The following is a 6,099-nucleotide window of genomic DNA, read 5'->3' as shown; positions in this document are numbered from 1 at the left end:
TCAGCTCTTGAATTCTACAGGATCTTCTCCTTAGCTGTTCATAAGCACAACTGATATAGAGATGGAAGTTACAATTAGAAAAAAAAATATTTTTTTTTGCTTTCATATCAGGAGGAGTTATTCCTGTTTGAATGTAAGGGAAAAATAACTGTTAAGTATTCTATTCTTGATGTCAGTAGCACAACACGGAGGATGTTGTTGTTCACTGTCTTTCAAGTTCATGTTTCCACAAAAGCAATGGATGGGCTAGGAGGGGTAAGAGGCTCCAGCTCTGAAGTGTCCCCTCAGAAGGGGCACTGAGGAGTCCACTTGCATAAAAACAAGTGGAATTTTTGGTGCTGCTCAATTCCTTTACATTCCCCATGTGTCTTAAGAGAAAAGAATGATGCCAGCGTGTTTTAATTTGCAGTATCCCTTAGCATTCTTTCTCAAGCTTCTGAGACACAAATGAGTTACAAGCAGCTGAGAGCTGAAGCAGGTGTTATCTTTTCACTGTCCTTAGACTTCTCTTAAACTGCTTGTGAACTATTAAGCCTAAGCTTCTGAGCAAGACATGCTGATTCACTGATGTTAAGAGAAATAGCTTTAGGCTTTAAAGGCTAGTTAAATATGGAAATAGCTGCACTTCTAGCAACAAAAAACTCATCGAAATTCCAAGACAGCAGCTCACAGTCTACAGGAAAGTGCAAACAATAAACCCCAAGAATTAATGGACTGTTTCAAAATAAATATTGTTTACAGGATCAACTGTTCAGGATCACATCAGGAGGCACGTATCAAACTTAAGCATATTTTTATTCTAGCAACTATCAACAGAGGAATGTGACCTTGCTCCACAAAACTTAAAAGGCAAATATGCTTTCAAGCCATAGTTCTAGCAGTTAGTAGCTACTCTAAAGCTGTCTCCTAGAAACCATGTTTGCATTACTGTGCCATTACTCAATGTGTTCTTAGGGTTGGATTCGAAACTAAGCTCCTTCTAGTCAACGATTTGAGTATGTTTTGCCTCAGACCCCTCTAGCGCACTGGAAATTGGGCCTTTACCTTTTTCCTTCCTTCATTTGAATGCACTTTATACAGTGTTTAAATATATGGGTATTTATGCAAATACTTAAAAACTTTGAAGGCGTGGAGTGACAGGATATTTTCAAATTAAAACCAAGATGAGCAAAGTCTAGAATGTCTAGTACCAAAACCAAGCAACTTTCAACAAGTATTCATATGTGAAATGGTAACCTCTGCCTCTAAGTTATTGCTTGTCCTGTCTGGCTGCAATCTCCTTGCCATGTTTAATCTTTCAATGTTTATAATTGTGCCTATCCCGATGTTTCTCGTGCTTAAAATAAATCTATATTTTTAAGACTTTACTTGAACATCTAAGACTTTTTAGTGCAGTGGAAAGGGTACTCTCTCTACCTTAAGGGGCTGGGGGGATTTCCAGGAAATCATCCGTACAGTGTTTTACCTTGACGATCACAACACAATCTGAAGTTGGCATCATTAGTTCTGAGTGTGATGGCACTTTTCTTTAAGGTAAGGCTAGAAAAATAGGACCGGAGTGATGCTCATCCAAAGAGGTACTTCTGCTGACTACCTCAGCAATAGGGGATGTGATACATTTGCAGGTACATGGAGCGATACCTCCATTTTCTGACAGAAAATAAGGCAGCGCCATTTATATGTAAAAATGAGTGACCTCAACCACAGATGAGAAGTAACAATCATGGTATTGTGTAATACAAATGTTGAGAGAGGGTTTTCTTTCACTTTCGGGAAGGAGAAGCAGGAGTTACCCTAACCTGGATGCACAGTTAGCTGGAACACATGTTATGTCCCTACAATGACACGTTTACTGAAGTCCTCAGCAGTAATCTTTTCAAAGACAACTTCTGTTCCAACCAGTAAGAAAAAGCCCGGTGGGCAAAGGTGACAAAGACAACCAGTTGAAGGTCTTGGAATGCCTCTCACGTTGGATGCCTCACACATGCTCCTGTTGAATCCAGCCACATTCAGCAACTGGAGCGCTATGCTGCCCCATAGCGTAGCATATTTCAGACTAGGGATTTTATAAAAACCTGCAAGTCACACAAGCACTTTGCAATTAAAACTAAATATATTGTGTGTATAAATCTACGCATCCCAATAGTTTAAGGAGGAAGGGCCACAAATGGGTTTGGTATGTAGCAGTGATTCAACTATGCTCCGAAAAGAAATTAGCTAAATGTTAGAGACGCTAACTCAATATACACTCATCTGCTTGATGTGCAGGAAGGGAATACATTAATTTCTAGGCATCATTGTGCCGCAGGGAGCTTTTAAAAGGGCCAAACTAAAAGCAGTCTGCAATAAATGGGCATTACATTAAGTGGCAGAGCATAAACAGAAGGAGAAGGTTAAAAATACTAAACAGAAAATGGTTCTCAATCAGGCACTGAGGGATGACACCTTTCTCCCTGAGACTTCCTGAGTAGCAAGTTCTTAAGTCTATGGGCTGCTTAAGGATCATTTTGAGTAGAGCTAGTAGAAAGGTGTATTTGGTCTCATGTCACCGTAGGAAACCATTTATTTAATCAGTACTTCTTTGTCATGCTATACCATGGATTTGATGGTAAATCCCTCACAGATACCAGAGTAAGACACTGTAAGGTATACAGGAACTCCAGCAACCTGAACTAAACAAGGACAGAGAATCAAAGTCTGAGAATCAGACATGGACAAGTCTCTTAAAAGAGGAAAACACAACTAACTGTCAAGAATAGAAGCCCATGGGCTGCTGTTTTTCATGTTTTTCAATAACTAAGGACATACACTGTGAATAAACGTCACTTCCAGTTTTTATAGGCTCCTGCTTCTGAACCCATGAAAGGCAATGGTGGGTCACCTAGAAAAGTGGACCTTCCTTGTTCAGCCTGAAACAAGGAAGGTACCAATACTGTAAATCTTGATCACTTTCTTTAAAGAAAGTGAATCAACAGCGTCTCCTCTGGCCACACCAGAGACTGATTTCTGAGAGAAAGATCTTACGATCCAAGAAAATTATGACTGTATTTGTACTTGCTTTGCTGCATCAGTGCCGCTGCCTAAATAAACACAGAATTAGAGATAACACAGCCAGGCCTCATGTCACATCATAGTGCTGCAAGATCTGGTCTTAAACTGCCAAAATCACGTAACTACCGGCTGGCTGCTGTCCAGTAGAACTATGAGGCTCAGTAACAGGTCTAATGACCGTTCATAGGACTGCTGCACAAGGTAAGGGCTGCTTGGCCACATCTGTCATCTACCGAGCAGTTCCTGGCTAAAAGAAAGCATTCCCTGGGTACTCGAAGTCTGAGAAACATTTGTTGAGATCTTTTTTTCTATGGTGGTCAGCACACCAGGGCCCTATTCCTGGGTAATTCCTCAGGCACCATGCCAGGGCAAATAAACACACCATTCTGCCTGAGCAGGCTTCTGGTGGTGTTTGCATAAGTGCCAAGGGCTACTCAGAATGCATAGATGTGGAAAATCAGGGCCTGAGGCTTAGAAACTAAAAGTAAAAAACGCCACTACATACACAAACACGCCCACACTCCCCTGCGGACAGTGTGCCTGTGAACTGTGTGACTGCAGCCTTCACCAGGCAAAGCAGCCTGAAATTTCATGCTAAGAATTACATAGCTCTCACCTTGAGAATGCCACAATAAAAAAAGTTGAGTTTAACTTGCCACATGATTTGCTAGGAAGGCTATGCTCTGTTCAGAGTGGCCTTTGGCTTATATTTTTCCTGTCAGTTTTGCATCCCTTGGAACAGACTTCCTTTCCCCTCTACGTTGCTGCCCAAAATGCAGCCACTACCATGAAAAGCTGTATTCCATACTGATTGAAGTTAAGAAATTGTAAGATTAAAGCATAAAAATTACTGAATTGTGTGGGATTCAGGAGGTACTTCTGCAGCACTTGGGTAACTACTTTTACCAGCCTGCAGTAAAAGCAAACTTGTCAAAGGTTGCAAGGGATTTTAATAACATTTAATTAATTAATTTTAAATCTTTACTCAATGAAATAACATTTATTAGACTGACTAGCAGTACGGAGACGTTTTGTCAGCAGTGCTTAGGTTGGCAGACTCTTTGTTACTATACATAGCCAGAGAGGCAGAAAGTAAACATCTTATAGGATTAGCAGCTCTGTTCATAGCTGAGATGAAATTTGGACATTTCATTAGTATAAGATTGATTCTGACATTTCATAAAGCCAAAATGCAAACAAAAAAAAAGCGTCTGATATAAATACAGTATGCAGCACTTACTCAGATAAAGTTCAAGAAGCGCAGCAGATTTAGTGCTATGACAAAGGAAATACAGAAGGGTCATTTAAGGACCCAACTTCTGCTAAGCACTTAACTGTACACTTAATCCTGTGGGCACCAAGCAGATACAAGAAAACAGGAAAAATTACCATGGCCAGTTATTGTGAATTATGGTAAGTATGACACCACCCTCATCCAGGAAAACTATCACAATTTATTAAGTTTTATTAAAGTTTTAATTTATTGTGCCATCCTCTTAGTTTAAGGTATTCTGTAATAACCACAGACTGATGAGACTTCAGAGACACATAGTACTATTACAGTAGGAAATACTGCATTACTTTAGCTAGGTACTACCTACCTATTGCTTTTTTTAAGCCCCCTGCACCTCAAGAGGTTGAAAGTAAATACATGCCCCTCCTCTGTTCTCACATCATGATTATTCTATGTTCTTATGCTATTACATGCTTTAATGTACTGAAAGTAGACCAATTTTTCTTTTTTCATCCATTACTTTTTATTAGACTATGTAGAAAATATTCTATAGAAAATCTTTTGCACATTAAAATGAGGTTTAAGTGTGGCTCATCTTTCAAGCCACACCTGCACAATTGCTTTGTTCTAAGCTGGGTGTAGGTAAAAGCATGTTTCCCTAGTTTCCCCAAGTCTCCTGGAGCACGTTATCTCTTGAGGTTATACAATGGCTGCACGAGACTCAATCTCATGGTGAACAGGAACCATTCAAACCAGCCCTGAGTTTTGTAAAGGACATTGGGTAATTAGTATTTTCTAGGAATTGGAAGTAAGGTTGAAAATGTTACTTAGTTTCTTTTTGTATTTGAATACAATTGGTATGAGCAAGAAGATCAAAAAATACACACAAAAAAATCATTCCCTTCCTATAAACCCAGCAAACAGCATTTGTTTGCACAAGTAAGAGTTCATTAGATTAAACCTGTCATTAAAGGCCTCCACACAGGAAGACTGCACAGCCTTGCCAGACAACCTAGTCCACTGCTTAACAATTTCTACTCTTACATAAGTTTTTTCTCATGGTCTAATTTGAATGAATCTGAAATCATTAGGTCTTGTGTTCAACTTGCTCAAGGAGAATTGATTAACTACAATTTCTCTACAAGTACAAGATCTGTACACCCCTATCTCCAGGGCTTATCATCACATCTGTTTCACTCTTGCATCTCCCACAGCCTGGCTTTCTTAAGCCAAAAGGTAAAACCTCCTTCTTTTCTCATAGGTTGCACATCGTATATTACTGGTTATTTTCATTTTGGTTCTCCAGAGATAGCACTTCAGCTCCAGCCCCACCAATCCTCAGTAGATGAGAAGGCTGTCTTTCCATCTTGCAGTCAACTGCAGTCAATATTCCAGCTCGTACACATCCAGCAGAAGGCCTGGTTTTCTAAAACAACCCAGCACTGCCCACTCATACACAGTTACCATTGATCTGTGAGCCCCAGGTCCTCTTCTGCAGAACTGCTCGTAAATCAGCCTTCCCCTTTCTCTCTCCTACAGCTGCTCAATTCCTACCTACTGCAGTAATTTAGCTTTGCCTTAAAACACTAGTTTATCAAGAATATTTTGATTAGCTCAGATTATTGTTAAAAAGAGCTTTCTTTAAATAAAAAAATAGATTACTTCCCTTTTGTTAAGGACAATATCTTCCTAAAACTTTACTAAGCATCCGACAGTGCACTAGAAGCAAAGCACTACAAATTAGAGAGACATGATGAAAGCTTAGAGGCTATAATTGTTCAAAAAGAATAATTTCCTTTTCAAAGGTAAACACC

This window comes from Apaloderma vittatum, unplaced genomic scaffold, assembly GCF_000703405.1.
Source record: "Apaloderma vittatum isolate BGI_N311 unplaced genomic scaffold, ASM70340v1 scaffold33917, whole genome shotgun sequence".
NCBI lineage: Eukaryota > Metazoa > Chordata > Aves > Trogoniformes > Trogonidae > Apaloderma > Apaloderma vittatum.
The sequence above is the reverse complement of the archived record's forward strand: the minus strand, read 5'-3'. Positions refer to the sequence as shown.